This window comes from Bos indicus x Bos taurus, chromosome 5 (genome assembly GCF_003369695.1).
Source record: "Bos indicus x Bos taurus breed Angus x Brahman F1 hybrid chromosome 5, Bos_hybrid_MaternalHap_v2.0, whole genome shotgun sequence".
NCBI lineage: Eukaryota > Metazoa > Chordata > Mammalia > Artiodactyla > Bovidae > Bos > Bos indicus x Bos taurus.
The window spans coordinates 27785784-27802378 of record NC_040080.1 but is presented as its reverse complement, the minus strand read 5'-3'; the positions used below and the strand labels follow the sequence as shown (position 1 = coordinate 27802378).

The 16595-nt window shown below is 38.3% G+C and overlaps 1 pseudogene; it reads right to left on the bottom strand.

The window, feature by feature from the left end:
• Positions 1-9204, bottom strand: part of LOC113893431 — a 140224-nt pseudogene extending 131020 nt beyond the window's left edge.
• Between the last annotated feature and the right edge of the window lie 7391 nt (positions 9205-16595).

Here is a 16595-nt window from a genome sequence, read left to right as displayed (position 1 = left end):
CTCCTCAGAACATCTAGTTAGTGGGTGGAAACACTTGTCTAGCTGAAAATCAGGCAGTCTTTATGATAGATCTCTGGGTAGGAAAGCTTGCCTCTAGTGCCACTTCCCTGGGTTCTCCTTCCCTGCTTGCTGAACCCTGCACTGCTGAATCCTTGCATGTTTAGCCCTGATCTGTCAAACGCAAAATGCAAAGTGTAGATTATACTGGCCTTCCCAGGTGGCGCTAGTGGTAAAGAATCTGCCTGACAGTGTAGAGAGATGTAAGAAACACAGTTTCAATCCCAGGGTCCAGAAGATCCCCTGGAGAAGGGCATGGCAACCCTCTCCAGGATTCTTGTCTGCAGAAAACCATGGACAGAGGAGCTTGCAGACTACAGTCCATTGGGGTGCACAGAGTCAGACATGACTGAAGCAATTTAGCACCCATCTGCCTAGATTATACTACAAATGGCTGGAGCCAGGAATAAGAAAACATGATCTAAGGTACAGCTCTTGATTTGCTTCACTCCTTCCAAGTCACCTGGGAACCATAGTTTTTAGGTGGAAAGTAGTAGCTATTTCTAAATGTTTAGACTTTTTGTTCTTTTCCATTTTTTTTTTTTACACATTGTTTTTACATCTTACTTTTAGTTTTTCTCTGTCTGAAATTTGCACACATTTTTAAGATTTTTGTATTCAAATTTGCCTTTAGTTTTGATTCAGTATTTATTTATGATGAATGTGTTGTGTGTGTGTGTTCACAATGTTTAGAAAGATATTTCTATGCCAACTTCCAAGAGGATTATGGCTTTTTGCCTCTTGGCCATTTTAAATATATTTACATTTTACTCTGTTATAATAATGACTTTTTTCTCTTTTTATATATATATATGTGTATATATATATATATATATATGTCATATCATCTGCTTTTATAAATTAAACTATTACCATCCTATGATGTAAAAAGCTGATGCTTGTCATCTCTTTAAAAAATTTCAAGCACAAATTTGGGCTGCTTACCTACTCTTTACAAACTATTATTTTAGACTATTAACTAATGGGTGTAGATCTAATACTAATTGTTAGCTTGGATTTTTCATTTTCAAAAGGATTTCATAAATTTTGAAATTCTTTACCAATTAAATCTTTCATAGTAAAATAAAAAAGAATGAAATACCTTGGAATAAATTTAAGAAAGTAAGTTCAATATTTGCACACCAAAAACTTCAATACATTGTTGAGTGATATCATAGAAGATTTAAGCAGAAGAAGAGACGATGCATTTTATGAATTAGAACACTCAGTAATTGTAAAATAATTCTTTTCAAATTGACTTCTAGATTTAATACAATCCCTATCAAAATCCCAGCAAGCCCTTTTACAGAAATTAAGAAGTTAATCCTAAAACTTATTTAGAAATGCAAAATACCTAAAATAGAGAAAACATCCAATAAAAACAGAGGACTACATTTCCTGGTTTTAAAATGTTATATCAAGCTACAATTATAAAGACAGTATTGTACTAAGACAGTAATGGGCTTCAGACCAATGGGACACAATTGAGATCCCTAAAATAAGCCTTTACATTGAAGACTGGATGATATTTTACAAAGATATCAAGGTAACCACAGGAAAAGACAGCCTTATCAACAAATGATGCTGCTACAGTTGGATGTATACAAACAAAATGTGAAATTACACTCTTAAAGTGTCTACAAAGATTAAGTTATAATGGGTCATAGACATAAATGTAAAAACCAAAAATTTTCAACTTCTAGAATAAAACTTTTTGAGATCTTCATGCTCTTGGGTCAGGCAGAGTTCTTAGATATAACATCAAAATATGTGAATGATTATGCATAAAAGAGAAAAAAATGATCATCTCTACTTCCCTGGTGGCTCTGCCTGCAATGAGGGAGACCTGGGTTCAACCCCTGATTTGGGAAGATCCCCTGGAGAAGGCAATGGCAACACACTTCAGTATTCTTGCCTAGAAAATCCCATGGACAGAGGAGCCCGGCAGGCTGCAGTACATGAGGTCGAAAAGAGTTGTACACCACTGAGCAACTAACAGTTTCACTTCTATGTAATCAAAGTTAAAAACCTATATGCTTCAAAGATAATATGTAAAAGTGAAAGACAAACTATAATCTTGGAGAATATATTTTCAAATCAGTATATCTAACGAAAGACTTCTTTGTAGAAGATATAAGGAACTCATAAAACTTCACAACCAGAGGAGTGCCTGCTCAGTCACTTCAGTCGTGCCTGACTCTTTGCAACCGAATGGACTGTAGTCCCCCAGGCTCCTTTGTCTCTGAGATTCTCCAGACAAGAATACTGGAGCGGGTTGCCATGCCCTCCTCCAGGAGATCTTCCTGACCCAGGGATCAAACTTGGGTCTCCTGCATTGCAGGCAGATTCTTTACCGTCTGAACAACCAGGGAAGCTCCGTATAAAATTATCTAGCCACTTAGGAAAATAATCTGCCTGTTCCTTCAAAGAGTAAATGGAGTAACCATTTGATCTAGTAATTCTACTCTTAGATATATACACAAGAGAAATAAACACTCATGTCCACATTAAGACTTGCATATGAACATCCATAGCATTATTATTTGTTATAGCCAAAAAACGGAAACAACTTAAATATCCATCAAAAGACACATGGAAACATATGGTATATCCATACAATTTCATGCTGTATTAGGCCTGGAGAATTCTATGGACTGTATAGGGTCACAAAAAGTCAGACACCACTGAGAGGTTTTCACTTCATTAGGATAACAGTATTCATATAAACCAATAGAACAAAGCCGAGAGTCCAAAATTAGTTATTCCATTAAAAAATTTGGGGAGTATACAAAGAGGTGTCACTTCACACCGGTCAGAATGGCCATCATCAAGAAATCTACAAACAATAAATGCTAGAGAGGATGTGGAGAAAAGGGAATCCTCTTATACTGCTAGTGGGGATGTAAACTGGTATAGCCACTGTAGAGAACAATATAGTGAGTAGTAGTGAAGTTGTTCAGTCGTGTCCGACTCTTTGCCACCCCATGGACCGTAGCATACCAGGTTCCTCCATCCATGGGATTTTCCAGGCAAGAATACTGGAGTGGGTTGCCATTTCCTTCTCCAGGAGATCTTCCCGACCCAGGGATTGAACCCAGGTCTCCCTCATTGTAGGCAGACGCTTTACCATCTGAGCCACCAGGGACGAGAACAGTTTAGAGGTACCTTAAAAAACTAAAAATAGTTACCACATAATCCAGCAATCCCACTCATGGGCATATATCTGGAGAAAACCAGAAGTATAAAAAATAAATGCACCCTAATGTTCACTTAAGCAGTATTGACAGTAACCAGGACACAGAAGCAACCTAAATGTCCATCAACAGTTATGACATTTTTGATTGGTTAATGTTTTACAAATGTGTGAAGGTGATTCCATGACAAAAGATAGATTTTTCAACAAATAGTGCCTCTTTGTCTCCAGTAATTTTTTGCCTTTAAGTACAATTTATCTGACATTAGTTTTGCTTCCTTTTGATCAATATTTGCATTATACAATTTTCAATCTTTACTTTCTAACTACTCATATTATTATATTTGAATTGAATTCTTTATAAACAAAATATAGTTGGGTCATAAATTTTATCTGCTATTTCAGTATCTGTCTATTAATTGTTATATTTGGATTTAAATTTAATGTAATTACTGATGTATTTGGGTTATTTTTTTATTGTGATAAAATAATCATATAAAATTTATCATTTGAACAATTTTAAGGTATATAAATCAGCCCCATTTAGTAAATCCACAATGTTGTGCAGCCATCATGACTATAAATTTCAGAACATTTTTATCACCTCAAAAGGAAAACCCATACCCTTTGGGGAATTATTCACCATCATCCTATTGCACGGCTCCTGTGTGGTGTGGCATGCATGCTCAGTCATGTCTGACTCTTCTGCCAACCATTAATTTGCTTTCTTATCTTTGCATTTTCCTATTTTGGATATTTAATATAAATGGAACCATAGTATATGTGAAAGTTTTGCCTGATTTCTTTCAATTAGTATAATGTTTTTAAGGTTTATTCATGTTTTAGCATGTGTCAATACTTCATTCTTTCTTATGGTTGAATATTTTGTTTTATTAATATGCCACAATCTGTTTCTCTGCTCATTAGCTAAAGGATATTTGGGTTGTGTCTACCTTTTTTGCTATTACAAATACTGCTCCTATAAACTGGAGAAGGAAATGGCAACCCACTCCAGTGTTCTTGCCTGGAGAATGCCAGGGACGGGGGAGCCTCGTGGGCTGTCATCTATGGGGTTGCACAGAGTCAGACATGACTGAAGCGACTTAGCAGCCCCTTCTAGAAGCTCCTATAAACATTTGTGTGGAAGCTTTTGTTTGAGCATTTGTTTTCATTTCTCAACTCTCCATTAGGCCTTTTCTGACACCACCCAAAAACAGCAGAGAAGAGATTGGGGGTGGCAGTCCAGCTCCTTATATGACCTCCACTAATGCCTTGGGGACAATTGGGGGCTTCATAATCACCTACTGCTGCTGCTGCTGCTGCCGCTAAGGCTGGACTGCTCCAGTGCTCTTGCCTGGAGAATCCTGGAGAATCCCAGGAACGGGGGAGCCTGGTGGCCTGCCGTCTATGGGGTCGCACAGGGTCAGACACGACTGAAGCGCCTTAGTGGCAGCAGCAGCAGCAGCATAAAGATTAGGAGAAGGCAGTGGCACCCCACTCCAGAACTCTTGCCTGGAAAATCCCATGGATAGAGGAGCCTGGTGGGCTGCAATTCATGGGGTCGCTAAGAGTCGGACACGACTGAGCGACTTCACTTTCACTTTTCACTTTCATGCATTGGAGAAGGCAATGGCGACCCACTCCTGTGTTCTTGCCTGGAGAATCTCAGGGACGGGGGAGCCTGGTGGGCTGCCATATATGGGGTCTCACAGAGTCGGACATGACTGAAGCAACTTAGCAGCAGCAGCATAAAGATTGGGATGGTCCCCTACAGCCTTCCCTGAGTGAAATTTTGGGGTTGCCACTTGCCCTTTGCTGTCCTGGGTGAGAATGGGCCACAATTTTGTTCTTTCTTTGTTTTCCTATGGCAAGAACAGAGTAATCATTGTTTGAATGTTTTCTGTCTTGCTGGCCTGCCCCTTTGCTATTTCTTTGGTTAGAGAAAGCAGGCTTTTATTGCTTTTTTTTTTTTTTTTCTGCATCGTTAACAGTTTCAAATTGGGAACCCAAATCTAGAATATACAGGGCAGGGACTTCCCTGGCGGTCCGTGGTTAAGACTCTGCTCTTTCAATGCAGGGGGTGCAGGTTCAATCCCTGGTAGGGGAACTAGGACCCCACATGCCATGTGCTGTAACCAAAAATTTATTTAATTAATTTTAAAAATTAAAAAGAAAGAAAAAGTATAAAGAAAAAAAGAATATACAGGGCAGAAAGAAAATTCACAAAACTCTCCATCATGGTATTCAATGTGTCCTAAAGTTCGTAGCTGGTCTGCTTTCTTCACTCCATCTTTCAGTGTCTTATTTTTGTCTTGTATACAATATCCAAGGTTTTTAGTCATACTTAGTAATAGAAATGAAAGTATGTCTTTTCCATTTTTCTGGAAGTAGTAGTCCCTGATTTACTTTTATCACTAGATAACAATTACTTGCTAGAAGTCTGAACTACTCTACACCCTCAGAAGTTGTCTTTCAGCTTGATACTCTTTTATCCCTTCAGGATAGATAAGATACTTACTCATCTGACAGATCATCTCTGAACAAATTTGGATGTGAGACTACAGAGCAAATCATGTAAAAATATACTGGTAACATTTATAGCATGATATTGGTTTGTGGGCCAGGCATTCTATCCATAAGAATTATGGCTTAAACCTCATAAGAGCACATTTTCAACATAGAGAAGGAACAATGAAATTATCCAGGTAAACGTAGCTTTATTAAACATGAGCACTTTACCTCAGGAAGTACTCACACAGAACTCTCTCCATTACAGGAATTATAACATGGGATCTGAACCCAAGAAGCAGCACTTCTGTCTCTGAGGGTTAGACAAGAGCTCTCTGAATCCCTAATTTTCAAGACAGGATTTTTCAGGATAAGACTAAGCCTCCTGGGTTGTCAACTTGCCCAGTTATGAAAGTGAAAGTGTTAGTTGCTCAGATGTGTCCAATTCTTTGTAACACTATGGACTGTAGCCTGCCAGGCTCCTGTGTCCATGGGATTCTCCAGGCAAGAACACTGGAGTGCGTTGCCATTCTAAGGGATCTTGTCAACCCAGGGATCAAACCGGGTCTCCAGCACTGAAGGAAAAAAAAAAAAAGAGAGAGAGTGAGAGACAGATTCTGGTTGAATTTCTAAATCAAAGATTTCCACCTAACCAATCAGCACTGTCAAATATACCTTATTAGCTTACAGCAGCTATTGTAACTTAAATATTGGATTTGAATGTAAAATGTCTGGTTTTTCTGCAGTTGCCAAAAATAGACCATTTAATGAGGTTATTCTTCCTCATTGCAAAGGAACTTGTATAGCTAAAAAGGGAAAAATCCTTCTGCATGAATTGGTGAATTTGGATAATTCTATTATGAATTTTCTTATTTTGTATTAATCCAAATAGTAACTTTGCTTGCTCTTCAATATGAAGTGAATGAAAATAGATTGCCAATATAATTATGTGATTATCTTTAATACTAAAATAAGCATCATTGTATGCTTATATCATTAATAATTTTATCAGGTATTAAAAGTCTGTATGAAATGTCTTATAAATAAATAATAAGTATATGCAGTAATTAACTGTTAATTTGAATAATAACACCTGAACATGCTTTCATGCCTTTTAATTTTGAGTGATCTAAGTTTTAAGTACCCATCAAACCTTGATGTGATTTGAGAATTTTAACAATTAATCATCCATACTGATAGTTTAAAAAATTAGAGTAAATGTTTTTGTTCTATAATCTTACTTTTTAACTAAATAAAAGTTGCTGCATCAAGTTTTAGCATCATTTTAAAATATGTCCTTGTAGAAGTTGCTATAAATGTCGACATTTTCAGCAGCATAAATTTATAGTGATACTGAATTTTTATGGCACTATAAAAGTCCCTACTCTTGATGACATCTACAGCTGCATTTTACAGAAATATTAGAATTTGTGTCTTAGACATGTGGTTTATCCTATCTGGTTTTTCAAAGAAAGGAAACTGGGGTAACAAATATTTCTGATATTCCCAAACAGGTTAAATATATGTCATAGAAATTTAAAGATTTGTTTTCATTCTTTTCATATCTGGCAGTTATAGAATCTCTGTTACTTTTTTATCAAACTAGTTGAAGAAGAATAAAGAGAGGTTTAGCTGGGAATTGGATGAATGTATTAATGGAAGAAAAAGCAGATTTTTATTAGGAGAAATGGATGACAGAAATAAGATCATTATCATTTAAGCATCCATAGAGTTCCAGGGCTGTTGTCTTAATCTGCTTAACTATTAAGACTGTTGAGGACTTCCCTGGTGGCTCAGTGGGTGGGAGTCTGTGTCTCAATTTCTGGTCTGGAAAGATTCCACATGATGCGGGGCAACTAATCCTGTGCACCACAACTTCTGAGCCAGTGCTCTAGCCACAATTTCTGAGCCCTCAAGCCACAACTACTGAGCCCATGTGCTGCAACTACTGAAGCCCATGCACCCAGAGCCTGTGCTCTGCAAGAAAAGTAGCCCTGCAAATGAGAAGCCTGTGCACGGCAACGAAGAGTAGCTTCTGCTTACCACACTAGAGAAAGCCCGTGTGCAATGATGAAGACCCAGTACAACCAAAAATTTTTTGAAAAATAAAATAGATAAAATAAATGCTTAAAAAAAAGACCGTTGAGCTAAAACATTTAGAAAAAAATGATAAATTTTATACATGAACCAATTTTTAAAGTTTATTGGAAGTTGAAAAAAAAACAATATTTGTATATAACTAAAACATTTACCAGTTTCTGTCCAGGATACATTATATTTAATAACTTTTAAATTTTCTTACAATTAAATCTAATCAAATGTTGGCTGCTGGTTCTTGAAAAAATGGCTGGAAGTGTGTCAAACAGAAATTTCCAAAAGTTGTGCATTTTATGAACTGACCAAGGAAAACAGAAAAAAAAAAAAATTGTGAGTAAGGAATAAAACTCTCTGGTGGCTCAGATGGTAAAGCGTCTGCCTGCAATGTGGGAGACCCAGGTTCGATCCCTGGGTCAGGAAGATCCCCTGGAGAAGGAAATGGCAACCCACTCCAGTACTCTTGCCTGGAAAATTCCATGGATGGAAGAGCCTGGTGGGCTACAGTCCATGAGATTGCAAAGAGTTGGACATGACTGAGAAACTTCCCAATGACACTGAAGGAATAAAACAACTTTTGTCAGCTTGTTTATTATGCATGCTTACAGGCTCAGTTGCTAAGTCATGTGTGACTCTTTGGGACCTTATGGGCTATAGCCCACCAGGTTTCTCTGTTCATGTAATTTCCCAGGCAAGAATACTGGAACAGGTTGCCATTTCCTTCTCCAAGGAATCTTCCTGACCCAGGGATCAAACCCCTATCTCCTGCAGCTCCTGTATTGGCAGGTGGAATTTTTACCACTGAGCCACCTGGGGAAAGGAAAAGTAACCTTACATATGAAATATTTAAGTGTCAAGAAATCTTATTTTAATATAGCATCTGCCCCATCTCACTTTTTTTTTTTTTTTTAACTTCATTTGCTTTTGCTTTTTGTGCCATATATTTCAGGGCCATATGTTTTTGTTTCTTCTAGGATATGTTTTTGCTCTGTGCCACCTCCTCTTCTGGTTTGGGAACAATCTGTTCTTTTTCAGTTAAGGATCATCTCAGTGTGGCAAGGAGAGCTCATGTATGGGTTGAGTTGACTACAAACTCTGTAAGTCCTGCACTGCCTCTTGGGGGCTTTGTTCTCCTGGACGTGCTCAATGATCAGAGAATCTACATTTAAGCCCTTAAATTCAGCGTTGCTCTCTGCATTTTTGAGCATGTGCAGTAAAAATTCAACACTTTTTTTGGACCATTGACCCTGCATTCAGCCCCACTGTCTGGCCTGTGAACACCTACCAGCTCCACCAATGAAACAACAGAATGGCACACATTGCTTCCTTAAAGTGACATCCTTCAAATACATGGCTTCCCTGGTGGCTCAGTCGGTAAAGAATCTGCCTGCAACATGGGAGATTGCCTGCAATGCAGGAGACCTGGGTTCAATCCCTGGGTGGGGAAGATCCCCTAGAGAAAGAAATGGCAACCCACTCGGATATTCTTGGCTGGAGAATTCCATAGACAGGGGAGACTGGCAGGCTATAGTCCATGGAGTCGCAAGAGTTCAATATGACTTAGCAACTAAACTACGAACAACTACTACTTCAGATACTTCATGGCTTTTGGGATACGCATATCCTTAATGGTCAGGACACGAGATGCCAGTCCAGATTCAATGCACGATACTGGATGCTTGGGGCTAGTGCACTGGGACGACCCAGAGGAATGGTATGGGGAAGGAGGAGGGAGGAGGGTTCAGGATGGGGAGCACATGTATACCTGTGATGGATTCATTTTGATATTTGCAAAACTAATACAATTATGTAAAGTTTAAAAATAAAATAAAATTTAAAAAATAAATAAATAAAATGAACACTAAGATTTGAACTCTTGATATGCATGATTTTGTGGGGTTTTCTGGGTTAAGTGAATAATGAACCATTTTTAGAGGTCATCTCAGGCTGCTTACCAAAAAAGCCATCTTACTATTATCATGACACTGTTCTTAAAATTTCCCAAACTTTGAGGACTATGTTTACTCTCCAATTACAATTGCACAGGTTTGGGTAATGCTTGGTATGTATATAATATATACACATATAGTATATCATATAATTCTATATGCTATATATATATATATGTAATAGATGGTGCTATGAGTAAGATTTAGGGTTTGGTGATTAAAGGTATTATGTGAAGACAAGTAATGAATAATAGTTTAATTTCATTTAAAATAAAATAAAAAGTGTCTGAGGCCATTAGGTTAATGGTAGTATTGGTTTACACTATAATTTCTACTACAATAAATTATATAATATTAACCCTTGGAAAATACGTGATAATTTAAGATCTGTTTCATCTGTTGGATCATGGAAATGGCAAGAGAGTTCCAGGAAAACTTCTACTTCTGCTTTATTGACCATGCCAAAGCTTCTGACTGTGTGAGTGAGTGAGTGAAAGTCTCTCAGTTGTGTCTCACTCTTTGCAACCCCATGGACTACAGAGTCCGTGGAATTCTCCAGTCCAGAATACTGGAGTTGGTAGCCTCTCCCTTCTCCAGGTCTTCTCAACCCAGAGATAAAACCCAGGTCTCCGGCATTGCAGGCAGATTCTTTACCAGCCGAGCCATGAAGGAAGCCTAATTGTTGACGGTGTGGATCACATTAAACTGTGGAAAATTCTTAAAGAGATGACCACCTTACCTGCTTCCTGAGACATCTGTATGCAGGTTAAGAAGAGGCAATTAGAACTGGACATGGAGCAACTGGTTCCAAATTGGGAAAGGAGTATGTCAAGGCTGTATATTGTCACCCTGCTTATTTAATTTATGTGCAGAGTACATCATGCAAAATGCCGGGCTGGATGAAACACAAGCAGGAATCAAGTTTGCAGAGAGAAATATCAATACTTTAGATATTCAGATGACACCATGCTCATGGCAGAAAGAGAAGAGAAATTGAAGAGCCTGTTGACGAAAGTGAAAGAGAAGAGTGAAAAAGTTGGCTTGAAACTCAACATTCAAAAAGCTAAGATCATGGCATCTGGTCCCATCACTTCATAGCAAATAGATGTGGAAATAATGGAAACAGTGACAGACTATTTTCATGGGCTCCAAAATCACTATGGATGGTGACTGTATCCATGAAATTAAAAGATGCTTGCTCCTTGGAAGAAAAACTATGACAAACCTAAACACCCTATTAAAAAGAAGAGACATTACCTTGCTGACAATGGACCATCTAGTCAAAACTATTGTTTTGGAGCCCCCCAAAATAAAATCTCTCACTGTTTTCACTGTTTTCCCATCTATTTGCCATGAAGTGATGGGACCGGATGCCATGATCTTAGTTTTCTGAATGTTGACTTTTAAGCCAATTTTTTCACGCTCCTCTTTCACTTTCATCAAGATGCTATTTAGTTCTTCTTCACTTTCTGCCATAAGGGTGGTGTCATTTGCATATCTGAGGTTACTGATATTTCTCCCGGCAATCTTGATTCCAGTTTGTGCATTTCTCATGATGTACTCTGCATATGAGTTAAATAAGCAGGGTAACAATATACAGCCTTAATGTACTCCTTTCCCAATTTGGAACCAGTCTGTCATTCCATGTCCAGTTCTAATTGTTGCATCCTGACCTGCATACAGATTTCTCAAGAGGCAGGTCAGGTGGTCTGGTATCCCCATCTCTTTCAGAATTTTCCAGAATTTGTTGTGGTCCACACAGTCAAAGGCTTTGGTATAGTCAATAAAGCAGAAATAGATATTTTTCTGGAACTCTCTTGCTTTTTCAATGATCCAGTGGATGTTGGCAATTTGATCTCTGGTTCCTTTGCCTTTTCTAAATCCAGCTTGAACATCTGGAAGTTCATGTTTCATATACTGTTGATATAGCCTAATCTGATGGTCTGCAGTCTGCATTAACATGAGTGTAGTATTTTAGATAGCTTTTCCCCTGATATTAGTTTCTGTTGCTGCTGTAGCAAGTTACCATGAGGTTAGTGGCTTAACACAATACAATTTCATTATATCATTGTTCTATTGGTCAAAAATCCAGGTGTACTATGGCTCAGGGCTTCCCATGTGGCACTAGTGGTAAACAACCCATCTGCCAATGCAGGAGACATAAGAATTTGACTGGTGGGTCTGGAAGATATGCTGAAGAAGGGAATTTCTACCCACTCCAGTATTCTTGACTGGAGAATCCCATGGATACAGGAGTCTGGTGAGCTATAGTCCATGAGGTCACAAAGGGTAGGTCACAACTAAGTGACTAACACTACTCCACTATATACAACTGAATCAATTTGCTGTACACCTGAAGGTGTACAACGTTTTAAATCAAATATATTCCAATATAAAATAAAATTTTTAAAAAGAAGAGAAAAACTTGGTCTAGTGCATTTGGGAGATAAAGAGGAGTAGGTACCTATAAGAACTGCGGAGTTTGTGGCTTTGATAATCATTATTGATTCATTGAAGAGAAAAAATGACAGACTCAGATCTACTAATTAACAATTTAAATAAAAATGTCAGTGTCAAAGGGTTTCCATGGCATAATACAAAGAGACCTTTATTTCCCAGAGCAGAAAAACAGACTTGGGTGATGATTAAGCCCTTAATTTAATTATGAGTGCTAAATTGATAGAAGACTAAATTCTCATTCTCAGTGTGTTAGTTTCTACTGTAAAATAATATGAATAAGCTATGCTGCTGCTGCTGCTAAGTCTCTTCAGTCGTGTCCGACTCTGTGTGACCCATGGACTGCAGCCTACCAGGCTTTTCCATCCATGGGATTCTCCAGGCAAGAACACTGGAGTGGGCTGCCAAGTATACATATATCACACATATCCCCTCTCTCTTGAGCCTCCCTCCCGCTCATCCCTCCCCTCCGCATCCCACCCATCTAGGTCATCACAGAGCACTGAGCTCAGCTCCTTGTGCTATGCAGCAGCTTCCCACTAGCTGTCTATTTTATATATGATACTGTACAGAGGAGCCTGGTGTGCTGCAGTCTAAGTTGGACATGACTTAGTGACTGAACAGCAACAAAGTGTACATATGTTAATCCTACTATCCCTGTTCATCCCACCCTCCCCTTTAGCTCTGTCTTCACATGTCTGTTCTCTACATCTGCATCTCTATTCCTGCCTTGCTTATAGGTTCATCTATACCATTTTTCTAGATTCCATATATATGTGCTGCTGCTGCTGCTAAGTCGCTTCAGTCATGCCTGACTCTGTGCGACCCCAGAGATGACAGCGCACAAGGCTCCCCTGTCCCTGGGATTCTCCAGGCAAGCACACTGGAGTGGGTTGCCATTGCCTTCTCCAATACATGAAAGTGAAAAGTGAAAGTGAAGTCTCTCAGTCGTGTCCAACTCCTAGCGACCCCATGAACTACAGCCCACCAGGCTCCTCTGTCCATGGGATTTTCCAGGCAAGAGTACTGGAGTGGGGTGCCATTGCCTTCTCCATAGATGTGCTAATATATGATATTTGTTATCAACATAAATCTTAGTCAAACTTCAACCTCCAAGCTCTCATAGTATGTCCATTTGAGAAAATTTCTAATTCCCTCTCTCCACCTTCACATTTACTCTCTCTATTCTCCTAACCCCAGCTGCCTTTTTCCATGATTCATCTGTGCACCAAAAGTGAAAATCAAAGCTCATTGATCTGGATACAGTTGTCTGGGGTTAGGCAGATCTTGTTGATTCTGTTTATATTTGAATGTTCACTTAGATTTGAGTGACCTCTAGGAAACTTGTAAGCTTCTATGACTGATAGTTTTCTCATCATAGAAATACAGGTTAAAACATATTCCCCTCATAGGAACATTATTGATATAAAGACTCCATGAAGTAATGAAGATCAACTAGTTTGCACTGATGCATAGAAATTGTACAATTTAGCTATTATTAATGTGGTTTGGGGCTTCCCAGGTGGAATTAGTAGTAAAGAACACACCTGCCAATTCAGGAGATATAAAACTGCTGGTTTGATCCCTGGCTTGCGAAGATCCCTTGGAGGAGGGCATGCCAAGCCACTCTAGTATTCTTGCCCGGGGAATCCCATGGACAGAGGAGCCTGGAGGGCTACAGTCCAGGGAGTTGCAGAGATGAACCCAACTGCAGCGACTGAGCAAGCACTCACCACTCATGCAGGTATTTAGTAAAGCTACTTTACTTGACATATGTTTTAGCAATATGTATGAAAGTGAAGGAAATCAATCCTTCAATCCTAAAGGAAATCAGTGCTGAATATTCATTGAAAGGACGGATGCTGAAGCTACATACTTTGGCCACCTGATGGAAAGAACTGACTCATTGGAAAAGACCCTGATGCAGCAAAAGATTGAAGGCGGGAGGAGAAGGGGACGACAGAGGATGAGTTGGTTGGATGGAATCCTTGACTTGATGAACATGAATTTGAGAAAGCTCCAGGAGTTGGTGATGGACAGGGAAGCCTGGTGTGCTGCAGTCCGTGAGGTCACAAAGAGACAAAGCTGAGTGACTGAACTGAACTGATGACAGTGAAAATCACTCAGTCGTGTCCAGCTCTTTGTGACACCATGGACTATACAGTCCATGGAATTCTCTAGGCAAGAATACTGGAGTGGGTAGCCTTTCCCTTCTCCAGGGGATCTTCCCAACACAGGGATTGAACCCAGTTCTCTCACATTGCAGGCGGATTCTTTACCAACTGAACCACCAGGAAAGCCCAGCAATATGTATGGCTGAGGTCAAATTCATGGAAGTTACACTGAGAAAGGGTGACTGCAGAGTCAAAAACCTCTGCTGAACAAAGTAGAAACAAAATGAAAACAAAATCTCTGCTCATACAGAAATGATGGATATTGTACATTATTTCAGATGCATAGAATCATGGCATTGATATATATATGCCATTAAGAAGTACAAGAAGTATAAGGACACAATATTAATTAAATTATAATGCAAAAGAGCATGAAACTTTTGAAATTTTTCTGTCATTTTAAAAGCTTGCTAATTATTAGCATATATTTTCCAAAACTGAAGAAACCGAAAAAAAGTTTAATTTTTGAATGATAAGTCTGCTTCCAAATACTCATTAACAGGAGTGAAAAAAAATAGGAAATTATTTTCAGTTTTATTAAGTGGGAAGAAGAATGTCTTCTAATTGTAATATAAAAGAAATGTATGACTTAAGTATCTGAACATTAAGCTAATGAAAAGAAGAGACTCGAAGTGATGGAGCTTAGCATGAGAGTGTATCAAACTGAGTCTTTTCTGAAAGGCCCTCATTCTAAATTCTTGCTTTTTTCGTATCTCCTGAGTCTTGCAGGGTCATCCTCTCTCAAACACACCTGCAAATTGCCTAGTTGGTCCTCTGCTGCCACATTTCTCCTGATCTTTAATAAATTTTGATAAAGTAGAGACATCACCTGGTTCAATTTGACAAGCAATGTTTAAGTTAGTAGTGTATGCATGATGAGAACACACTTTAACATATTTTCAAAGATTGCACAAAACGTTTATTGAACATTTTGGGAGTCACATATATGCCTTGCCTACATATAAAAACAGAAAAAAGTGTATTTATAAATGTCGTATTGTTGAGTATTACTACTGGTAAATCTACATAGATGACTTACTGAGGGAACACCCATATAATTATGTTATCTATGAATAGTGAAAGTTCTTTCTTTTCTAAATTACAAGCATTTTATTTATTTTACTTGCCTAATTGCTCTGGCTAGGGCTTTCAATACTATGTTGAATAACAGTAGTGAGAGTAGGCATCCTTGTCTTTTTCCTAATTTTAGAGGAAGAGCTTTTGATTTTTTTATCACTGAGTTTGATGTTAGCTATGATTTTGTCATATATGGCCCTTATTATGTTGAGGTATGTCCATTTTATCATAAATGTGTGTTAAATCTAGTCAAATGCTTTTTTCTGAATCTATTGTGATGATCATATGATTTTTTTCTTTCATTTTGTTAATGTGATATATCATGTTAAATGATTTGTAGATGTTGAACCGTTCTTGCATCTTTGGAATAAATCTCACTTTAATACAGTATACAGTTCTTTTAATGTATTGTGTTTAGTTTGATAATATTTTGTTGAAGACTTTTACGTCTATGTTCATCAGAGATCTTTGCGTTTTAAAATTTATTTTATTTTTATTTTTAAGTTAAACTCATTTATTTTTTAACTGGAGGGTAATTGCTTTAGAATATTGTGTTGGTTTCTGCCATATATCAACATGAATCAGCCATAGGTATACATATTGGAGAAAGCAATGGCACCCCACTCCAGTACTCTTGCTTGGAAAATCCCATGGACGGAGAAGCCTGGAAGGCTGCAGTCCATGGCGTCGCTGAGGGTTGGACATAACTGAGTGACTTCACTTTCACTTTTTACTTTCATGAATTGGAGAAGGAAATGGCAACCCACTCCAGTATTCTTGCCTGGAGAATCCCAGGTTTGGGGGAGCCTGGTGGGCTGCCGTCTATGGGGTCGCACAGAGTCAGGCATGACTGAAGTTTCTTAGCAGTATACATATATTCCCTATAATTTGCTTTTTTAATGTTGTCTTTATCTGATTTCAGTATCAGGGTGAGTTGGCCTCTGAAAATGAATAGGGAAGTGTTTCTTTCTCTTCATTTTTTTGCAAGAGTTTGAGAAGGATAGATATAAAATTCCCTTTGAATGTTTGGTAGAATTCATCTGTGAAGCAATCGATCCTGGACCTTTTTTTAGTGGGAAGCTTTAT